The 24,217-nt window shown below is 39.5% G+C and overlaps 1 pseudogene; it reads right to left on the bottom strand.

Annotated features, from left to right (window-relative positions):
* Window positions 1–1,535: 1,535 nt before the first annotated feature.
* Window positions 1,536–23,158, bottom strand: LOC131834621 (protein LSM12-like; annotated as a pseudogene).
* Window positions 23,159–24,217: the final 1,059 nt, after the last annotated feature.

Below are 24,217 nucleotides of genomic sequence, written 5' to 3'. Positions count from 1 at the left end.
ATAACCTCAAAATTGCAGAATTCATCTAGAACTCAAATAGTAGCCATATCCAGACTCATTGATTTGTTGGAGTTTATGTAGATAATATATAGACCCTCATTTTAAACCTATTTTTTTTTTGTATTATTTAAACCTATTTTAAATTATTAGATTTAAAGTGTCTAAATTTAGAGTTCAAATTCTGGTCTTTCTCTTGGTAAAGAAGAGGCTGATGTGGGGCATATCAAATGGGAATAAATGTTTGCTTTATTGATAAAAGCTCTCCCCTGTTGTGTTTTATCAATTCTTTTTTTTTTTTAAGATTTTATTTATTTATTTGAAAGACAGAGATCACAAGTAGGCAGAGAAGCAGGTGGGGGTGGGGAGCAGGCTCCACGCAGAGCAGAGAGCCGGATGAGGGGCTTGATCCCAGGACCCTGGGCTCATGGCCCGAGCCGAAGGCAAAGGCTTTAACCCACTGAGCAACCCAGGTGCCCCTTATCAATTCTTCCTTATTGTATAGTCTTTGTAACTACTGGTTGCCTACTTCTAATGTAATGTCTCATTACATTAGAAAGTACTAATACTAAGAAAATGGTTACATAATCAAATACTTTCAAAATTAAGATTCTTTATTGATAGGATAAATTGTATAAAATAAACAAGTTAAATGTAAGTTTATAATTTTTGCTGAGAGACAAGTAAAGATAAAACAAACAGAGAATAACCTCCTTCTAACTTCTAACTATACTTCTCTATTGGTACCAGATAGATAACAGATATGAAATGATAGATACTTTATTACTCATATTATTTTTAAACAGAACAAATGACCCTATCAAATGCATTCTAAATAATTCACTGCTGGGTTGTGAGAATCACTTAACTAGATTTCTTTCCTTAATCTGACATTAACATAAGAGATCTATAATGCTGATTAAGATTCAGGGATCAGTTATGCCTGGGTAAATCACAAGAGTGGCTTTTTAAACATAAGTTCTCCTATTATTTGGTAACCACTATTATGTATAATGAAGCTTTGGTATCTACTTGTGGAGTTTTCAAAAATAAGTCTTGGGGTACCAGAGTGGTTCAGGTGGTTCAGCTTCCTACTCAGTGACTTCAGATCAGCTCATGATCTCATGGGTCATGAGACCAACCCTGGGCTCTGTGCTCAGCAGGGAGTCTGCGTGACATTCTCTCGTACCTCTCCCTTTGCCCCTCCCCCAACTCACAAGCGCACATGCGTGTATGTGTGCGCATGCTCTCTTGCTCTTTCTCAAATAAGTAAAAAGTCTTTTTTTAAAAAAGTAAATCTTAAGTTAAAAGTGTACTTGTTTGTCTTATGGAAAATTATTAAACCCTCCAAAATATTTATTAAAATCTAGTCACTGGAGCTATACTTCAGTCGATTTGTCGGAAGAACCAAAATATAATATACAACCAGAGGATTTTTACTCATGATCATTGTTAGGACTGAATATCAAAGTCTGATTCATGTTAGCTGGAGATCACAGAGCCCACTGAATGTCAATATTTACACAACTAAAAAATTTTTACTCATCCACATAGTCTGGCAAATGTTCGTGGAAGTTGCTCTTCAGCATGATGTTCTCCTTCTAGGAAAAAAAGTGTGTAATTGTGGAAAAGAGAGATTCCCAAATCCAAGATTATTAGCTGTCATTGACTACAAGCTCTTTTGTCTTTCTCATGAAAAGAGAATGAGATATAAATTAAAGAAAGCATTGATTGATATTAGTTGTTCCAAAGGTGCTTATGCAGTAATCACTGAGAAACAGTTCGGAGGCCCAAGAACTGTGTGCACGTTTGATGAATTCACGTCTCAGATGACCTCATGGGCATCAGGAAACCGCAGTAGTTCCGACTATCTCCTTGACTTTGGGACTCAGGCAGCTTAGGTCAGGGGCCTAAAATCCCAAAGAGAGACCCATCATCTCTGCTTTCATTCTGCTGGAATGCACCAGATCTTTAAGTTCACATCTCTCCTGGACAGATGACATCCTTGGGCTGTGCGATCATCCTCCATTCTAAACTGTGCACTCTTATATTTTGTTTTTCTGTCTCCTGCTTTCAGAGACTTTTACAGGGCTCCTGGGTGGCTCAGATCTTTAAGCAACTGCCTTCAGCCCATGTCATGATGCTGGAGTCCCCTGACCAAGTTCTGCATCAGGCTCTCTGCTCAACAGGGAGTCTGCTTCTCCCTCTGACTCTCTCCCCCTCTCCCCTCTCATGTTCTCCCTCTCACTCTCTCTCAAGTAAATAAATAAATTTTTTTTTAAAAGAAAATTTACAGCAGTTTATTAGAAAATAGCATCTCTTCCCACCACTGTGAACAGATCACTGTGAACAGATCACTGTGAACAGATCACTTTCTGTGTGTTTTCTTATGTGGGGAGATGGTGGGGGCGAGAGGTAGTGTTCCAGAACTGTCCCCACAGCCAAACTGGCAGCAGTGTCCTAGGGCACAGTGCCTGTGTGCTCTCCCCACAGCCGCGCTCCAGCACCTGGTAGAATGTCTTTCTGTAGGTACAAACTGTCATGCGCTTAAAAAGAAAGGAGTAAAGCATTTCCATTGTTCTTTTTTACACTTTGCCTTCTGGTTCTGTCATGAACATGTGTTTTCTCTAAGGAAAGAGGTCACCATCTGAACCTTTGATTTATCCTATAATTCCCAATTATGCCTCATTGAACAAAAGAACCTTTTCAAGAGAACAGTGGGAACATTTTTCATTACTCTTTCTAAGAAAAAGAAAACTAGTATAACATAATAGAGTTGCGGCTGTATAGCATTCAAGGTCTACCTGTCTCTTTTATTATTTCTTTCCGGAAGTTCTAAAAGCAGAATTTTTTACTTACTTCTGGTAGGGAGAGAAGGATGTGGGGCGGGTAGGGTGTACATGCACGTGTGTGTGTGTGTGTGTGTGTGTGTGTGTGTGTGTGTGTGGTGTTAACTAAGATGAAACAGTTAAATAATTGGAGAAAAGATAAACCACTTTTCATCTCCCCACTCCCCTTTCACTAAACATGTCCACACTAACCAGCTCTGCTAAACATCCCCAGCACATGTCTTTACTGACCTCATCAGACAGCACAGTCAATACCTGATGCTCGTTTATCTGGTCAACAAACAGGCATTTAGTATTTGGGGGGAAAAATCCATTTGAAAAGACTTGAGTTTCCCTCTTAAAAAATAACCAAGTTAGTTTTAAAAATAGAGGCACATTAGTAATTACAATTGCAAGTGGGATCCCTCCTGCATGCTCTTAGGACTGGTGGCTTCCTGCACATATAACTTGATGTTCTCACTGATGGGCTGCCCCCACTGCTGCTTAGGCCATCTGTCTTCGGTTTATTTATGTTTCCTAGGTGCTCTTGACAAGTAAACAATGGTGACATGGGAAGAGGCTTGACAGTTTGACAAGATGATCATCATGCTCTTTGATGCCAGTGAGACCCCAGAGGGAAGAAAGTATATTTTACAGAAGTCTTTTGTGAAGTAAGTAGTAGCCAGGAGTGAGATATTTGAAATAGATGGATGCCCAGTTATCAGTATTTAGTAGGCATTAGTGAGGATGCTAAACATCCTGCAGAGCATGCAATAGGCTTATAAAAGGAAGAAATGTCCCATCTAAATGTCAGAAGTGCCTCTGGAGAAACACTCTGGGTCTAGAGTGTATTGAAAGGGGAAGACTGTTGTCTGAAGTTCTTCCTAAATTCTCCATCCGTGTCATACACAGTTGCTCCCCATTCTACCATGGGCCACGAGTCTTCCTCCTTCTAGTCACTTTCTGGCATTCCTGGATGCAGTCCCTTTCAGACCATATGGCTTCCTGTCCAGGGGAACCAACATGGCAACCAACTCCACTGTGTCTGTACTCTTCATAACTCCTCTGTGTTTTGCTGAGATTTTGGCACACACACATACAGTGATGGTATATTACAGCCTCTGGCACTAGTAGGGATTCAATCAAGACTCCTTCAATGAGTGAAAGAATTAAAAAGCCCCTCTGTCTTCCTTCTTTATTTCTTTTCTTCCTCCTCCCTTCTCTTTTTGTTAGGTTAGTTAGATTTGGTTTCTGTTGCTTGTCATTAATAATCCTGGTAGATATAGAATTGAACTACTTTTTTTTTTTGCCAAAAAAGTCATCTTCTGAGAGACAAAATTCAATCCAGACCACGTATTTGCCAATAGATAGTTTGTCAGTTACCCTCTGCTCAGCTCTGCCCTTGCGCATTAGATAAAAGGCCTTCTCAGAAATACAGTCGGATAATACCTGATGCATGACCCCATTTCCAATGTTTAGCAGTTCCTTCTAGTGCAGCTCTGTTGAACCGAAATGAGGTATCCTAACCTTGGTTTCTAACACTCTGAATAAATCACACACACAAGAACTTCCATTCCCACGAATGCCATCATCAGCATTTCCTGATACCCTCACCGAAAACTTTCTGAGGACCAAGCCTTCACATAGTTCACTCCTTCTCTCTTTGTGTCCAGTTGGTTTCTGGGTGTAGCCATCTCCGTGACAGCAGAAAGAGGTTCTGAGAGAGAGGGAGGTGGGGGAGGGACTCTGACTTCTTAAAAAGCATTGCTCCTGTGGCACGTTGCCCAGTTTTCAGATTGAAGTTTTTCTCACCCAGTGATTAAACAGTGAGGAGTAGCACAGCTGTCTTGTTCCTTATTTTCATGCGGGCATCACACAGCTGCTGTCTGTTCTTCATTTTAGCTGTTAGGGAAAATTCTTCTCAAATTCTGTAGATCAACCGTGTCTCCTTTTTAGGTGGCAGCTTTGGAAATCTATACATCCTTTTTGGGTTGGTTACAAATATTTTAGTAGAAGTTTGGAGAGATCATGTTAGAACTTAAACTAAAGGCCTAATGTTTATTTATATACAAGTTATATTTCAAGTATCTTTTACTTTGTCCTACTATGACACATACACTCAAGGATGATCAAACTAGGACTTGCATTCACACACTGCATGTTTCAATAATGTGATTCTCCACCTGGGAGGCATAATTTCAAGCTTTGAGCTTTCACCATTGCCAGTGTTGAAACCTTGGTCCCACAATCTCCATTAAGCATCCTTCTAGTCTTCAAGAAGGTGTGAAAAGGCTCAGTGGTGAGTTGTCAAAATATACCTCCTGCCTTAAGGCCCTCTGTTTGCTGTTGGACCATTGTTTCTCATGATATTGGTAACCCCCTGCATGACTTTCAGAGTTTATCTGAAGCCTTATCAATGGCAGCCACAACTTTCATTTTCCTCCTTGACAAATGCTCTTGAAGTTCTTCTAATTCATCTAGAATTAAATTCTTTGAGTGTGGGAATCAGACCCTATAATTTGTAAGAAGCCTGGAGACCACTTACACACTCTGTGTCCTGTAGAGGGGACACTTGGTGGCTGCTGGTTGACTGATAACTGTTAAGGCAGTGATTGTTACATGTCAGGTGGCAGCCTCACACATGGGGATACTGATTCTCAGCTCCATGAGCCTTTAGAAAACCATTATGTGAATGGAGAAGGAGTTACTATTCATATTACATGTATTTATCAGCATTTTCTGTTTGTGGTAAACACTTCCTATGTATTATTGAAGTACAGTTCACACATCACATTATATTAATTTCAGGTTATAGCACAGTAATTTAATATCAAAATTCCCTGCAAATTGATTACCTCAATAAACGTAACAACCATCTGTCACACTGTACAACTTTATCGCAATATTGTTGACTGTATTGCCTATGCTTTACTTTTCATCTCCATGACTTATTTGTTTTATAACTGGAACTTTGTATCATTTAATCCCCTCCACCTATTTCGCCCATCTCTTCATCCTCTTTCCTTCTGCAAACCATGAGTTTATTCTCAGTATTTATGAGTCTATTTCTGTTTTTTGTTTGTTCATTTGTTTTGTTTTTTAGTTTCCACATATAAGTGAAATTGCATGGTAATTTTCCTTCCCTGTCTGACTTATTTCACTTAGCAGAAAACCCTCAAGTTCCATCTAGGTTGTCACAAATGGCAAGCTCTCATTCTTTTTGAAGGCTGAATAATATTCCATTGTGTGTGTACACCACATCTGTCCCATTCATCCATCAGTGGACACTTGAATTGTTTCCATATCTTGGCTATTTTAAATGCATAGATTAATAAACATAGGGGTGCCTATAGCTTTTCAAATTAGTGTTTTCATCATGTAATTTACTCTTTACTGCAGATATTCTTCCATTTGTACTGAAGAAAGAGCAGGCTCAAAAGAAGTGATTACATGGTCATAGAAACTAGAACACCAGCAACTACATAAAATTGCATGCTGGGAAGGAAAAATCAGAAGATGTATATGTTTGGGGGAAATTCTTAAAATGTGATGAAGGGTAAGAAAATCTGTCTGCAGAGGATATATAGCCTCGGCCAGGGACATCATTAGCACTCAGTGGAGACCTGGAGTTCCAGAAGCATAGACTTCAACAGCTGGAATCTATGGGTATAGCTAACTTTTCTTTTTCCTTTCCTTTTTGTTATTTTTATTCCAAAGAACTATAATAGAGAATTTGAGCAATAGCATAAGGGAATTTGGAATTTCCTCAATTACTTAGCATTTTACATTATTAATCCTGCCCGAGTTAGGCATCCAAAGGTCCTATCAGAACAGTAGCCTATTCCTGATTATAGAAAGCCATGTTTCCACTACTACTGGAAGCCTTGTCCTCTAACAGTCTTGGGGAGGGAAATGTAATTAGTTCTGTATTTTCAGTTGAAGACTCTTTCCCTTGAGGCACTGTGGTCTGATAGTGTAAGTCCCAGCCAGAAGATGGGTATTTGTCTAGTACAGCACAGGCCAATGAAATTTTCTGTCATGATGAATATGTCCTATATCTGCTTTGTCCAATACTGTAACCACAAGCACACATGGCTATTGAGTATTTGAAATGTGGCTAGCATGACTGAGGAACTGAAATTTAATTTTATTTAATTTTAATTAACTTACAGTTAAATTTCAATAGCCACATGTATATAGTGCTTACCATGTTGGACAACAGAGCTCTAGTGTCTGGAAAAAAAAAAAAAAGAAACTAATCAGTTCCAGGTTACACCTAGGTGTGCTCTTCCTACTGAATTCTGGCTTCAACTAAGCTTTTCCCTGTATGCAATCACGTGATTCCTTCCTGCCCTAGCCTCACTACACTTTCTCACTTATCATTAGTTTCTCAGCATTTCTAAACAATCACCTACTTGCTTCCAACAAGGATCTCAAATAGCTTTATTGGACAATCTTTTCACAGAAGCATTGTTTTCCTCATTTCTCCCAATATTTGGACAATAATAGTTTGCGAACGTTGTTCCTTTTCATATTACTTATTAATGCAGAGAGGTATTTCCCCAAGTGTGGAGCATGTGCCCCGAGTGGCATGAAAGACAATTTTAGGAGCTAACATACTAAGCATTAACTTGACTTTAGTATTTATTTTTATTTTAACGACTATTGGGAAAATGTGATTAGTACCTCAGATGTGTAATTTCATGGATATTATTGCCAAACATGAAGCTAAAGTAGACATTTATATTTTACATAGGGAGTCATTTAAAACAATATTAAGTAACTAGTAGTACAGGTGGTATGCAGATATGACAAAACTTATTAATTTATTTTTTAAATGGCTGAACTCTGGGAAAGGCAGTTGTTAAATATACTTTCTGCGTTGACTCCATTCCCTGCCCCTCCCTGCATGTTCTCTGAGCTTCTGCCCAGCCCTCATCACCTGCAAGCATGCTGAGCATTTTTCCATCTGGCCTTTGCTGATTTGGTTACTTCTTCCAGGGCTGTCGTTCTGTTCTGGTCCTCTCTTTTTCACCAGGTGAAATTCTGCACAGCTTTCTAAGGCCAGATCAAATCTTTGGAGAAAATATCTATGGCCCCTCTTCTTTCTTGACTCTTCCATAAAGCAAAACTCACCTACCTTCTTAACTTCGCTGCACGTTAGTCATTCTTCCAGTGTACTGCTTACAAGTGATGGCTTAGTTCATTACATAGGGATCTGTTTCACTCACTGGGATTGAGAAATCCTTGAAAAGAGAGACATTGTCATAATCATCTTTGATCTTAGTGCAATCGCAACACCTGGCACATAGCCAGTGTTTATGAAATATGTGTTAAGGAACAAACTCAATTTTTGAAGATTTTCTTTTGTATTTATTTACTTGAAAGTGTGTGTCTGTGTGTGTGAGACAGAGAGCCTGGGAGAGGAGAGGGTCAGAAGGAGAAGCAGACTCCCCACTGAGCAGGGAGCCTGATGTGGGACTCAATCCCGGGACTCCAGGATCATGACCTGAGCTGAAGGCAGTTGCTTAACCAACTGAGCCCCCCAGGCACCCCAAATTCATTTTTTAAATCAGACTTAATTACATGAAGCCAGTTTTAAGCAGCCACGCCCCTTTCTGCTTATATTCGGTATATTTACAGGCAGCCTTTGGCTATGCTAGGCTGGTAGATGCTCAGAATGACAAATTACACTTAGTATTAGCCAAAAGGAAACCCATGCAGATTTTAAATCTGGGAGGCAAAACAACCATGATGTGCAAAGCTGAAACAAAATGACTTTGCAAAAATAACTCACACCTCTGCTACCAAAGAAAGTTGAGGCTGAGGTTTTAATTTATTCAAACAGTGCAGGCTAACATGCTCTGCTTTATTTAAAAAAAAAAAAAAAAAAAAAACACCTTTTGGGTTTCAATTTCAATTATGCACCTTGTCTATGCTAATTTCCTTCACCATTGGTTAATGCTTTTTTTCATTTAGTTTGTTTAGCTGTATTACGAGTTTAACATTACATAGCTCTTTGCTATTGAGGTCAGATAGTAAGTTACATACAGAGAATATCTGAACACAGTAAATTTTCTGTAAGGCTTCTTATAAGTCATTTAGTTGTGTCTAGGATAGTAAAAGTATGCAAGATAGTCAGTAATTATAGAAACAATTTCTGTTTGAATTAAAACTTACTACATTAATTTTTAGAAAGCTCTTGACGTTCTCTTAAAGTGTTTTCTAGCTTAGATAGGCAATATATTTGTTCAGGAGATAGTTCCTTTTATTAGGTCCCCCAATAATGGGTCCGTGATTAAAGGAGCGAGACTGATACAAAACGAAGGTCAAGCAAAGCTTTATTCCACGCCAAGCATCAATAATCACCTCAAACGTTCAGGGCCGCGCCTCTTACAGAGAGGACAACCCCTCTCTGCTTCACAGACTAGCTTTTAAGGGCAAAGGCTATGTGGTTGGGCCTGGCCATGCACAGGTGGCCAATGAAATTGTAACACACAGAGAAAGTTGCATAGTCATGTTAAGTCACACATAAGTGACCAATTGAATTACAATTTACCCGAGTAGATATTTGAATTAGCCTATCACCTTGGTCAGAATTGGTGCCCACAAGGCTCCCAAAGGGTGGGGCCCATACTCCTTGGTAGCTAGGGAGACAGTATGCACACCCCCACTGATTGGATGTCTCCACCTGGCCTGACCCACGCTTGTATTTGGGCTTTGTTACCTGGGACTGGTTTCCAGGACCTGTTTTTAAGTAAGTTCCCTGGGGGAAAGAGGGACAGGGACAGTTTAAGGGTTAAACAACAAGGTTATTGTTTAACCTGATGGATGCACTCTGGCTAAATAGGTCCTTACACTTTCATATCAGCATTCCCCCTCCAGCCTTAAAGGAAGTCCAGTAGCAAAGTCCTTGTTCCATACGTACATTTTTAAACAATATCTGATTCTGACAATGTGTGGGAACTGTTCCAAAGTCCATTTCTTCATTGTCAGTTAATCATTTGACAAACACTATTATATGCTGGACTCGGTACCAAGTGGTGGGATAGAAGCTGAACAAGAAATGAAGCTTATAGTCTCCAGAGAACCACATAGGAAAATGATGCTGTGTTTCATGTGCATGGAGTGCTATGATTGTGTGAGGGCATCTAGTTGGGCTACGAGGTAAGGGAAGGCTTCCTGGAGGAGGCGACTCCTGAGGTCATTTTTGAACAGTAACTAGGTGTCTGCTGGACCAGGAAGGAAGGGAAGATCATTCCGAGCCTGTGGTATGTGGGAAGGCCCCTAGGCATGAAACAAACCCTCACAGTAGGGAAACTGAGCATTCTTCTACTTTTTTTTTTTTAAACTAAACATTCTTTGTGGCTATGCAAATGTACACTCCCTGAGGAAAGGAAGGAAACAAGGCTAAAAGGGGTTGACAAATGGTCAGATTATGAACAGGCATTCCACTAAACTAATGGATTTGAATTTTGTCCTAATTGCTGGGGGAGCCATTGGTGGGTTCATAGCCAGGAAATGATAAGTTAGGTTTGTAGGGCACTCTGGCAGCTTGAGAAGGGTGTACTGAAGTAGGGCCAGACTGGGATGGAAAATCCAGTTCAAAGACCACTGTAGAGACCATACTGAGATGTAGAAGAGCCTGGGCAAGGCTTAGTGATATAATGGAATGGGGAAGGGCAAGAGGGGATTTAGGAGATAGTACGGCAAGACTTCATGACAGTAGGGTAGAGAGAGATGCAGTGTAGACATCTCCCAGCCTTTGCTTGAGTGCCTGGGTCAGATATAACATCATTCAGGGAGCCAGGTATCATAGCCAGCGGGAGATGTGGGTGGGTGGGGTTGGAAGCACAGTGTGTCTGATGCATCTCTGCAACATCGAGAGTTGGGATTCAGGATTATCTGGAAGTTCTGTGGAAGAAAAAGAGGTCAGAGAGCCATTGGTAGTATCAATGAGAGCAGAAGCCAAATATGCAGATGAGATTAACCAGGGATCGTGAACTGAATAAGAAAAGCAAAGACCCAAGGTCAAGGCTCTGGGCAAAACCCACAGTTAAGGGGCCATTGGTATTAGATGTTAAATGTGGTCATGGGAGTTAATTAGACTCACTGTGGTAACTATTTTGTGATGCATACAAATATTGCATCATGGTATGCACTTGAAATTAATATAATGTTCTATATCTATTTTAGCTCAATAAAATCAAAACAAAATAATAATAAATGAAATAAAATTATGAGTCTGTAACTCCAGAAAACTAGATGAAATAACAAATTTAGGCAAAATTCTGACATTTTCCTGTTATGAGTCCAAACATCTTTAAAAAAAAAAAAAAGAGGCAGTTGGGAAATAGTCACAAAAGGACAAATATCTTATAATTCCACTTATAAGATGTACCTAAAGTAGTCAAATTCATAAAGACAGAAAGTAGAATGGTGGTCCCTGTGGCTGGACGGAGGGGTAAAAGGAATGGGGGAATTTCTGTTTAATTGTAGAAGAGTTTTAGTTTGAGAAGACAAGAAAGTCCTAGAGAGGAATAGTGGTGATGGTTGCACAACATTGTGAATCCACCATGCCACAGAAATATACACCTGACTTGGTTGATTTTATGCTGTGTGTATTTTGCCAAGAAAAAAAAAAAAAAGATTGAATAGGTTTTGTGTTTATAGAAACTATTCAGAGAAGCTATGTTTCTCAAACTTCACCAGTTAAAATATGAAAAAAAAAAAAAAAAGAAAGAAAAGAAAAAGAAAATAAAGCAAAGAAAGGAAGGAAGAAAAGAAAAAAAGGGCAGGCAATTGGTGGAAGAAGCCTATAGAAGAAATGGAGAAGCAGAGGTGGGCAAAAAGAAGTATTCTTCTAGAAGCAGAAAGAATAGAAGGTCAACAGTGTCAAATGCTGCAGAGGGTTCAGGTAAAATAAGCATAGAGTAAAGTCCATGGGCTTCGGAAAATGCAGGAGACATGGAAGTTTTTGTTGCCTTAGTAAAAGCTGTTTCAGTTGGCAGCACGGGGGCAGAAACTACATTTTAGCAAATTAAAGAGTGAATATAGAGCAAAATGGACTTTTAGACAAGAAATCAAATCTCTTCTTTATCAAGGGTTTAGAAGGCTATATGAGGTTGACAGAGATCTTAGTTTTGTTTTGCTTTGCTTTTAAAGATGAAAGTTCTTCGAGCATGTTTCTATGCAGGAAGATAACCTAATGGAGATGGAATCCGAGTGTGAGGAGAGAAATCAGACTGATGGGAATGCGGGGTGGGGGGGGGCACATGAATTAGGCAAAAAAGGAGAAAGAAATGTCTTCAGAGGATATATACTCATAGGGCAAAAAGGAAGTTGGGGAGGTTTTCACTGGGTAATGTTTATTTTATCATTGAGGAATAAGAAAGAGGAAGGTGGCAAGAGAGGGGCTTGAAGGAGAGGCAGTTCTGTGCACCTTTTCCAGGCTTATGGCAGCTTCAGGGAAGGAGCAGAGAATTTGAAGACTTGAGTTGATTAGGCCAGGAGTTTTGTTAGATATAGTCACTGAAGAGCAAAGGAGATTAAGGAATCATTTAAGAGAATGATTGAAACGAGGCTCTATGGGCTGAAGCTATTGAGGGGAAGTTCAAAATCCTACAGTAAATGGGAAGAAATATAGAAAATTTTCAAGGTTTATTTTAAAAGATAAGTAACATCTAGGGAGAGAGGGAAATAGGAAGATTTCCATGAAAAAAAAAAAAAAAGAAATACTATGAGGGGCGCCTGGGTGGCTCAGTGGGTTAAACCTCTGCCTTTGGCTCAGGTTATGATCCCAGGGTCCTGGGATCGAGGCCCACTTTGGGCTCTCTGCTCAGTGGGGAGCCTGCTTCCTCCTCTCTCTCTCTGCCTGCCTCTGCCTACTTGTGATCTCTGTCAAACAAATAAAATCTTTAAAAAAAAATAAAAAAGAGAGAGAGAGAGATTGAGAAAAGTACTATGCAAGAATCCCAGAAGTGAAAGAGAATGTGTGTTGGCTTCATTCAGTTCAGGGACCTCATCCCATTGAAGAAAACATGCTGCAGTAGGAAGGAGGGAGTGGGGAATGGAGTGAATGCATGCAGGTTGAATGAGAGGTTGAAGGTGGGAGATAATTGGTGCCATTAAAATGATTCCTGGGCCCAGTTCTAACACATATGTGGAGGGGGGCATCCCCTACACAACACCAAGCAATTTCAGACAACAGTAGGATGTCCAAGAATTCAACGAAATTCTGACGCTATCTACTTAGAGATAGCATCAGAATCCACAGTTTAAGGATTCAGTCCTGTAAGAACCCTCCCTGCCCCTCACCCCGACTTCAGCAGCCAGTCATAAATCCCAGACTGTTACTGTGCTTCTGATAACAGACCGCAGAGAGGAAGTAACCATGACCCTCTCCTTGGACTTCAAATACCAGTCACAAATCCAGGGTGTTGTTTGTACTTCTCACTGGCTATAAATCGGAGGTTCCCACAGCCCCCTCTTCGGGTTCGCTTAATTGGCTAAAAGGGCTCACAGAACTCAGAGAAACATTTTACTTACCAGATCACTGGTTTGTTACAAAAGCATCTAACTAGAACAGCCAGAAGGTAGTGCTGCATAGGGCAAGGTCTGGAGAAAGGGCGTAGACCCTCCATGCCATCCAGGTAAGCTGCTCCCTAGCACTTCCCCCTTGTTCACTCACCCAGAAGCTCTAAAACCCAGTCCTTTTGGGTTTAATGGGGACATCATTATATGGGCATGACTGATCTTAGTGATCATTGAGTAAATGATTGAACTCAATCTCCAGCCTGTTTTCTCACCACAGGTCAGGGGGTGGGACTGAAAATTCTCACCCTGTAATCACAGCGTTGTTTCTCCTGGGAACCAGCCTCCAACTTTAGGTCTGATTCAAAAGTCATCTCATCAATATAACAAAAGTCATCTTTTTTTTTTTTTCCTTAAGATTTGATGTATTCATTTGATAGAGAGAGACACAGCAAGAGAGGGAACACAAGCATGGGGAGTGGGAGAGGGAGAAGCAGGCTTCCCCTTAAGCAGGTAGCCCGATGCAGGGGTTGATCTCAGGACCCTGGGATCATGATCTGAGCCGAAGGCAGATGCTTAAAAACTGAGCCACCCAGGCTCCCCAAAAGGCATCTTTATTTTTCTCATCACTTGGGAAATTCCAAGGGGTTTAGGAGCTGGAAGCCAGGAACCATGGACAAAGACTGAATATATGAGAAATATATTTCTTACATCAACCTTAAAAATAAAATATTTGACTGGAAAAATATGGGTTTATTCAGGAATAGCAGAGAATTGTAAATTGGGACATGCAAGCTCTGACAAAACCATAGGCAAGTCTAAAGTGCAGGTCAGTTTTAAGAGGAAACTGGGAGGGGTTGTTTTGAACAAAAGATCACTAAAGAAGAGTCCAGGATGGTGAAATTTCTTATGGCTGCAGGGAGTGATTAATGTGTTGTTGCTGGGACAGGTAGGGATCTTCCTTCTTTTTTTTAGGAGCAGAAGGTAAATTTCCTTGTGAAAAGTATCCTCCTGGGTAGAGGTAAAAATGATCTTCCTCCTCCCTGCTGGTTATGCAGGATGCAATGAGTTGTCTGTGCCTGAGAGCTACCGCCTCAGGGGCTTCCAGACTATTTTCAGTGAAGTTTCCTTTACTTAGTTTCACATGTGGAAATCATACTATCACAGCTATTCATTGGATTAGTGAAGAGTCATTTCAGGATAAAAATACTGATTTCAGTTTTAGCATTTGGGGTTTGAGATGGTTTGTGTGATATGTAAGTAGGGATGTTTAGTAGACAGTAATCTATACTAGTTGGAAGTTCTGGAAAAAGACTTTGTCCTGCATATGAATGAATCTTAAAGTCAGTAGCTTACAGATAATAACTTAAGCCATAGAAATAGGTAGATTGGGTGCCTGGGTGGCTCAGTGGGTTAAGCCGCTGCCTTCGGCTTGAAAGACCCGCGGATCCCCTTACCCAAGAATTCAACACTGCCACAGGATGCAAACAGCAAGAGGTTCTTTATTGTTACGCAGGCGCCTGCGGGTGGTCAGCGCCCGCCTGCGGGTGGTCAGCAGCTCCTGCTAGCTGAGCACACCTGGCTGGGGTGGTGCAGGATTTTTATAGACAGGTACATACAAGTCCCGGATGGGACGGGGCCGATTGGCTGACAATTTGAACATTTGAAAAAAGGCATACTTGGTGTTAGCGGATTGGCTTTGGAAGACCCCCTCGCGGGAAGAGAAAGGCGGGAAGGGGAAACAAAGAGGGGAAGTTTGACCTTATTACTCAGCAGAAAGACATCCTGTCTATGTGACTATGCAGCCCCCTGTCTACGTGACCTACGTGACCATGCAGCCCCGTTGCCTATGTGACCATGCCTCGGCTATTAGGAGAAGGTATCTTGTTCAAACAGGAGACAAGTGTCATGCCCTAAAAGCCAAGCAGTTACAGAAAGGCAAAAGAGCAGTTACATTGAATTCAACCCTGGGGGAAGGGTCTTTTCATTGCAAGGGGAGGAGGGGTACTCTTACACAACAAAAGAGCAGTTAATTAGTTAACGACGGAGGGGGGGGGTCTTTCAGGCTCAGGTCATGATCTCAGGGTCCTGGGATCCAGTCCTGCGTCAGGCTCTCTGCTCGGCAGGGAGCCTGCTTCCCTCTCTCTCTCTGCCTGCCTCTCTGTCTACTTGTGATCTCTCTCTCTGTCAAATAAATAAATAAAATCTTAAAAAAAAAAAAAAAAGAAAGAAATAGGTAGATTGCCTACAGAGAAGTTGTAGAGCAAAAGAGAAGAATTAAGGACAGAGCCCAGAGGATCACAACTAAGGGACTCATGAAGAAAAGGTTTCATGCAAAAGATACAGAGAAGGAACAGAGTAAAAAACCCCCAGAGTACTGAAACCAAAGAAAGAAAACTTTAAGACAGTCATCTGTGTTATAAGTTTTATACCTGATAAATTTGAGTGAACAAAATAAAGATCAAAAGTGTCTGTAGGGCTTAGCAACCAGGGTGTTCTCAGTAACTTTGGAAAAAGCAATTTCTGTGGAGTGGGAAGTGGGAACAGTGTGGGCAGAAACCTGGCTGCATAAAATTGATGAGTGGGTAGAGGTTAGAAGAAAGAGACAGTAAGTGTAGAAAACACTGTCAGAAACTTCTCTGTGAAGAGAAAATGCCTTTAACTAGAAGGTATTCATTCCTCTGACATAAACTCAGAGGTAGCATTATTTTTTTTCTTTTTTTCCAGAAGAGAAAGGCTTGAACATGTCTAAATGCTTACAATAAGGAGACAATCGAAAGGAGAGGATAAAGTACAAGAGGCAGTGGTACTTTCTTGATCAAGCTCCTTGAAAATCAAGGGCTCCAGGATCCAGCACAGAGGTGAAGAATGTAGCCTTCAGAAGGGGGAAGGATACCTCCCTTCTGGAAGGTAAGAAGGAACAAAAGAGATAAATTTGTGAGATCAGTGTGGGAAACTGAGGGAGCGCTCCCCAGTGGCTTCTGTGGTCTCTGTGGAGTAAGCATGTAATGAAAGAAGGGTGGTAGAGATGGTAGAGGTGATGGTCAGAAATAGGATATTTTGATATGCGTATTTCAGAAGGTGCTCAGCTTTTTGTGGTCCTTACCATAGGAGTTGAAGAAGAGTTGACGAAGAGATCCTTGGAACCAAGGAATAGAGCTATTGAGACATTTGGTAGCCCTTTATTTGAATATTTAAATGAAAGTAGTCATAGAAATGGGTAGAAGGAGAAACAGTGAGTCAGACATGAAAATGATCACTTAATGAAGGGAATTGGCAGCAGATTTGTAGATGACAGAAGTAAAAAGGGGTACCAAGTTGTCAAGTATGATGTCTTGGGTTTAAACGATGTAGTTTTTTTAGAAGTGGGAGAAGAAATGTTGTGAAAGCAGCAACAGGAAGCAAAGAGGCTCCCTATCCTACTTCTGGAACCAAAGGTGAGCACACGTAGGAGAAAAAGCAGCATCCACTTGGAACGGCTGCAAGGGAAGAGGGGTCATTAGGGGATATTTAGATTTCAATGAAGGCAAAAATGGGAAGATGCTAAGGATGAAAAGAATAGTTTTCTGCTATCATATCAGGAGTTCTAGAAGACATAGAGAAAAAGTTAAGGGTGTGGGATAGGTAGAAAATGATCTCTGATTACAGAATATGTAGTTATCATTGTATCTGGGTGATGGCTGATGGCTTAGGAAGCTTGGGATCTTGAAGATAACAAATAATCATAATGTGAGACATGGGATTAGTTTCATTGGTAAACTATGGGGCCACTTGGGTCTTTGTTTACAGTTCATGGCTGCTTAGCTAAGGGATAAGGCGAGGTCTCTCTATTAGGCAGCCATTGCCATATAGATAATAAATAAAATCTTGGGTGTTTAGAGTGACAAGGAAGAGGTATAGAGACTTGATGGCTGGGTGTAGGAATATGGGAGAAGGAGCTTACAGAGAAGACCAAGAAGGAATCACAAGGTTAGAGGAAAACCAGGAGCATGTGGGTCATGAAGAGATTCACTGAGAAATTATGTTTAACAAAGAAAGGATTAGCTGATATTGCCAAAGGCTAAAATGAGGAATAAAAGCCCCATTATAACACAAAGATCACAGATAATCTCAATGAGTTTTCTGTGAACTCAGTGCACAAAAGTCAGATTGAGGAGTGATGGAGAATTGAGAAAACTGGATAGTGAATTAGTAAATTCAACATTTTGGCTTTGAGGTGATGATGAGAAATGGGAGGTGGGTGACTTAGGAGCTAGAGAAGGCATCTTTTTTTTTTAGGTGGAAGAGACTTGTGTATGCTTGAATATCTATAGGACAAGGAGGAAGTTTGATGTATAGGAGAGAGAAGAGAAAAGTGATATTATAAATAGTTTCCAACACAATACAGTTGGTTATTTTTTTTCTCAGAGAACACACGGGAAAACTTGGTTGGGAGGTCAAAGAGTAGAATAACAGGAGAAAGAGTCTGGGAGGTAAAGATAGTTGTCTTTGTGGCTGACTCTGTAACAACCTTTAATCTCAGATGTTTAGTTTTAACCAATCATGGTAATGTCCCTCTCCTTGCCTCTGTAGTCCAGAACCAGTATTTGACCCAATCATGACCAATGAGTAAGAAAGAAGTCTGCTCATGGGTTTCTGGAAAGGAAGACATGGCTCCTTTCTTCTTCTGGTTGTTGGTGTATTTGGGCATGACATTCAGAAATGCAATATTCTGGCAGCCCTGATGGGAGCCAACTTGAGGGCAGAACCAGCTCAGTGAGGCTGGTAAGAGAGAGATGGAAAGAAGATAGGTCTATGCATCCAGATGGCCAACAGACTCATGAAAAATTCCTCCACATCACTGGGCATCAGGAAAATACAAATCAAAACCACAATGAGATACCACCTCACACCAGTCACAATGGCTAAAATTAACAAGTCAGGAAATGATAGATGCTGGTGAGGATGTGGAGAAAGGGGAACCCTCCTACACTGCTGGTGGGAATGCAAGCTGGTGCAACCACTCTGGAAAACAGCATGGAGGTTCCTCAAAAAGTTGAAAATAGACCCAGCAATTGCACTACTAGGTACTTACCCTAAAATACAAACATAGTGATCTGAAGGGGCACGTGCACCTGAATGTTTATAGCAGCAATGTCTACAATAGCCAAACTATGGAAAGAAACTAGATGTCCATCAACAGATGAATGGATAAAGAAGATAGGGTATATATATGCAATGGAATACTATGCAGTCATCAAAAGAAATGAAATCTTGCCATTTGCAACAATGTGGATGGAACTAGAGGGTATCATGCTTAATGAAATAAGTCATTTGGAGAATGACAACTATCATATGATCTCCCTGATATGAGGAAGTGGAGATGCAACAGGGGGGCAGGGATTTAGGGGGGTAGGAGAAGAATAAATGAAACAAGATGGGATCGGGAGGGAGACAAACCAAAAGAGACTCTTAATGTCACAAAACAAACTGAGGGTGGCCAGGGTGAAGGGGTGTAGGGAGAGGGTGGTGGAGTTATGGACATTGGGGAGGGTATGTGCTATGGTGAGTGCTGTGAAGTAAACCTGTGTGTAAACCTGGTGATTCACAGACCTGTACCACTGGGGCTAATAATATATTATATGTTTATTAAAAAAAATTAAAAAAAAAAAAAGAAAATAGGTCTATGATCACACATTTTAGACACTGTTAACTAATTCTGGTTCCTGCTCCATGCTTAGACTTTTTTTTATACAAAACAATACATTTCCTATTGTCTGAGCCAATCTGAGTCAAGGTTTTCAGCTACTCACAGTTGGATATGTCCTTAAAAATGCAGTAGAATTAGTTTTTCTCAAGAGAGTATTGATGCAAGTGTGCTGGCTGTCTTCTAAGTCTTGATAATATTCATATTTTGAGATCTCTTCAGAAATCTGTGGCCTTTTTATTGGTTCTAAATAGAAGTTTTATGCTATTTATTATTTCTGAATTGTATAAACCTCAGTGCTGGGTGACAGAGACATTATTTTAGGACTGAATAAATACACAAGTAGCTAATGCTTACAGGGTTTATGACCTTGCAAACTTCAACTCTAACTGAATTTGCCATGGAAAAAAATGGCCTTCTGTAGGGTTTTTGGCCTTCATGAAACTTATTCATAAGCAGAGAATAAAAATAAAATCTTTTAAAAAAGGGGGGGTGCCTAGGTGGCTTAGTGGGAAGCCTCTGCCTTTGGCTCAGGTCATGACCTTAGGGTCCTAGGATCAGTCCCACATTGGGCTCTCTGCTCAGCAGGGAGCCTGCTTCCTTCTCCCTCTCTCTCTCTGCCTCCCTCTCTGCCTACTTATGACCTCTCTGTAAAATAAATAAATAAAATATTTGAAAAAAAAATTAAACAGAGAATATGGTATGTTCAAGTTGGAGTCACAAAATAACAAACTAGCATTAGGTACAAAATTAGGAGCTCACTTGGGTTTCCAGGTAAACAGAAATATCACAACCATATTTTCATATATATTTCAGAAAGAATAAGCAGAAATGCTTTAAAAATAGAGTTTAGAAATAGAAGAGAAGTTGTTATTGGGTTGAAGGTAGGTTATTTGCCTTTTCAATATTTGACAATTCAATGTTGAAACATAGCCAATGTAAGATAACTTATTCCCGTTGACTTTTAGCAACTCATTGACTTGTACAACCCTACAGGGACAGGGAAAGTCTACTATATCCAGCTGAATGAATAAACTCGACCATGTTTAACTTTTGATTTGAAAACTGAAAAAAAACCCACCATATTTACTACCTCCCCACTTTCATGCCAAAGTATGTTAATGAGAAAATAATGTCTTACTGTTTATTAATATTCTACTGCTATATTTCAACTTGACAAGAAAGTGTTTGTTGGATTGTGGCTGGATTAATCTGTTGGGGAATTGAAGGTTTATCAATGAGGAAATGATAGATATCTCTATAGAATGGAAACATAATTAGCAAATTAATGAATCTACTTGTAGATATACTGTGAGAATTATTTGTTAGCTTAAATAAGAAACTGTTGCAGATCTTGACAACGGCCCCTAGCCTTCTGCCTTAGTTGCAATCTGCTCAGGAAGGTGTCTTGGCAACACTAAGAACTCAGTGTGTCAGGGTTACACTTCTATACTTTTCTTTCTTTTTGAAAAAAACAAAAAAAAAAACAATACAAAACACGAAAAAAAAAAACCCTATCTATCTATTTATTTATTTATCATTGGTCAAATTTATACCTACCCATGGTTTGAAGAGTCACATCTATAAGGTTTGTTAGGTAAAACAGTAGTGTTCCGTTTCCCTCTCTACCATTTTGCCCTTCACCACAGGCAATCCCTTTCCACTCTCTTAGTTGATTCTTTTATTGATTTCTCACTATGGAAACTGTGGGGTTTGTTTTCTTTTTTACTGTCCCCAAATATACATATATACCATTTCATTCTCTCATCAATCCACTGTAGTTATACATTTATCTAGATCAAAATTCAGGGTCTGCATTGTCGTGACTCAGCAAACGCTGTTAAGAGCTTGGACAGTTAGTGAACTGTAACCAATTTCTTCTCCTGCCTGAACAACTATTGGTTATTGCTGATGTTAATAATTGCCATTTTCTTAAAATTTCTTTTTACTTGTTAAATTCAATTACAAGTTTTCTACTAGTTGTCTAAATTTACTCTCAAGAGTTAAGATGCATTAGGTTTTGTTTGTTTTTGTCAATTTCATCTGGGAGAAGGACTCTCCCAGAGTCTTTTGGCATTTTCCAATGTGAAATATTTGTCCTCAATGACTTGTGCACACCTGTAGTTTTGAGATCTCCCAGCATCATCACAGGTATTCTCTTTGCTTCTCTTCTGTGTTGGATCTCTTTGTTCTTAGTTCTCCTTCTTCATTTAGACTCTAGTTTTGGTGGAATACATCAGGTAGCTTCCCCATAAAAGGTAAATGGAAGGTAAATATTGCAAGACGTTCTATGTCTGAACATATCTTTACCTATATTCATAGAAGATTGACAATTTGACTGGATACAAAATCCAAGAATGAAAATAATTTTCCTTCAGCATTCTGAAGATGGCCCACTGTCTTTTAATTTCCATTGTTGCTATTAAGAAGACCCTTACCATTCTGGATTTTTTTTTTTTTTTCTTCTCTGGAAACTTAAATTCTTTGTCTCCAAATTATTGGACTTGCATGATAAGGTACTGGTGCTGTTTATCCTGTTTGGCCTTTTTAGACTCTAAACTCATGCTTTTTAGTTCTAAGACATCATTGCATTATTTCATGGAAATTTCCTCCCATTTCTCTGTTCTCTTACGAAGAACACCTATTTTTCAAATGCTGAGCCCCCAACTGACTTTCTGATTTTCTTACCATTTTTCTCTATTTTCCACTATTTTTAAAATAAATTTCTAGATGAATTTGTTAGATTTACCTTGCAAACCATCTATTGGGTTCTTCATTCCTCCTTCAAACATTTTAATTTCTGAATGTTTATTTTGTTTTCTGAATTTTATTTTTTGCATGTATGTCATTCTGTTCCTATTTGAATTTTTCAAAATCTTCTTTTACTTTCTGAGAATATAAGTGATGTTTTTCAACTTTATTATGGCATATTTTGTATATCATAAAATTCACCCATGTCATGCCTAAATTTATCTAATTATGCAATAATCATCATAAATCAGTTTTATTTCATTATGTATTATTTATTTACTACTTATGGGTTTTTTTCCCCAACTTTTAAATTTTTCTCTTGCTCCTTGTTTTGGGTGCTTTGTTCAAGTTTAAGATCTGGAAAGACCCTTTGTTAACAAGAGCCAGCAGGAAATTGAGGATCCCTTCCCTGTCCCCCGCCTACCTCCACTAAAGCCATCACCCTACCTCGTTGGCTGGATGCTGTGGGTCCTCTATGTGTGTGGAATTTGGATGACAGGGTGACCTCCTTCTGTGGTTGCTGGGCTTGTGAATGCTGCAGTATCTTTTGACTGTCCACGTCCCTAAAATATTTTTAAATACTTTTCCACATTTCTAAAGTATCTTGCATACATAGCTCTTTGCCTTTATGGTTTCTTTTCCCACTTGGGATGGGGGTATATAACAACTTCTTCCATGACTATGATGTTTTTTCCTTGCCACTTATAGTCTTTAAAGGTCTTGTGTGCAGTCTCGAAGAGCTACTGGCCCTCTGGGAAGACACCAGCACTAGTTGCATAGGCCTGGCTCAGCTTCTCCTCTTTTTCTATCTGTGTTTTGCTGGCAAGCCTACCAACATTGAGTACAGCTAGGGGAGAAGGGGTTTCTCTTCAGTAATTAATTATTTCCACTTCTGAAATATACTGTAGGTTTATGAGCAAGATGTCTGTATGGTTGGGCTTTCCACTGGAAGGGAGGAAAGCCAGCATTTCAGACTGTAGTGGATGGCTACCACTTTGCCTTATAGCTGCTGATCCTGTTACCTCCCTCAGTATACCTCTGAACTCTGCCGGTAGCAACCACCAGCTTGGGTGAGCAGCCTACTATTTGCTGTTCATCTGACCTTCTCACCTTTGTTCCAAACAACCAATAGTTTACATTCTATTTCTATAGATTTGCATGTTCTGAACATTTCCTACAAGTAGAATCTTATGTTATGCGGTCCTTTGTGTCTGCCTTCCTTCACTTAGCAGAACGTGTTTCAAGTTCATTCATCTAAGCATATATCAGTAGTTTGTTCTTTTTTACTGGTGAGTAATAGTTTGTGGTATGACTATACCATATTTTTGTCTATCCATTGACAATTGTTGATTGGCTGTTCCATTGACTAACTGTTGATTGACTTTGAATTTTTTTCCAATTTGGGGTTATTATAAATAATGATTCTTCAAACATTTATTGCAAATCTCTGTGTGGGTATATGACATATTCATTTCTCTTGGGTAGATACCTGGAAGTGAGATTTCTAGGTCATATGGTAAATCTACTTTTAACTTTTTAAGAAACAGCCAAACTATATTCCAAAGTGGTTCACCATTTTATATTCCCAGCAGCAGTGAATCAGTGCTTCTGTTCTCTAAATCTTGCCAACCTTAATAATTGTCTTTTTTATTATAGGCATCCTAGTGGGTGTGAAATGATATCTCATTGTGGTTTTAATTTACATTTCCCTACTGACTAATGATGTTAAGCATCTTCTTACATGTTAATTAGCCATTCATACATCTTCTTTGGTGAAATGTGTATTCAAATCTTTTGCCTCTTTTTGAATGGTTTCCTTGCTGTTTAATGAGTTGTAAGAATTCTTTATATACCCTGGACCTGTATATCTGTAGATACCCTGGACCAGTATATATTCTTCACTGGACGTGTGTTTTACATATGTTTTCTTCCTGATTTGCTTGTATGTCCATTTCTTTTCTTTTCTTTTTTTTTTAATTTTTATTTATTTACTTCAGAGAGAGAGGGAGTGCAAATGGTGGGGAGAGGGGAGAAGAGGCGGAGGCAGAGGGAGGGGGAAAAATTCTCAAGCAGACTTTGTGCCAAGCATTTTTCATGTATACATCTTGTACCACCTTTGTTACATCTCTTTCCTAAGGATTTTATTCTTTTTGATACTATTATAAATGGAATTATTTCTTAATTTCATTTTTAGTTATGTTCATGACTAATGCATAGAAATACAATTAATTTGTGTATATCTATCTGATATTCTGCAACCTTGCTATATTTGTATGTTAGTTGTAATAGTGTTTTGGTTTTTTTTTTTTTCTAGATTTCTTAAGATATTCTATGTGTAGGATTATGTCATCTGTGAATAGAGATAGTTTTACTTTATCTTTCTTATCTGGATGCCTTTAAATACTTTTTCTTGCTGATTGGA

This window comes from Mustela lutreola, chromosome 6 (genome assembly GCF_030435805.1).
Source record: "Mustela lutreola isolate mMusLut2 chromosome 6, mMusLut2.pri, whole genome shotgun sequence".
Lineage (NCBI taxonomy): Eukaryota > Metazoa > Chordata > Mammalia > Carnivora > Mustelidae > Mustela > Mustela lutreola.
This window is presented reverse-complemented; position numbering and strand designations above follow the sequence as displayed.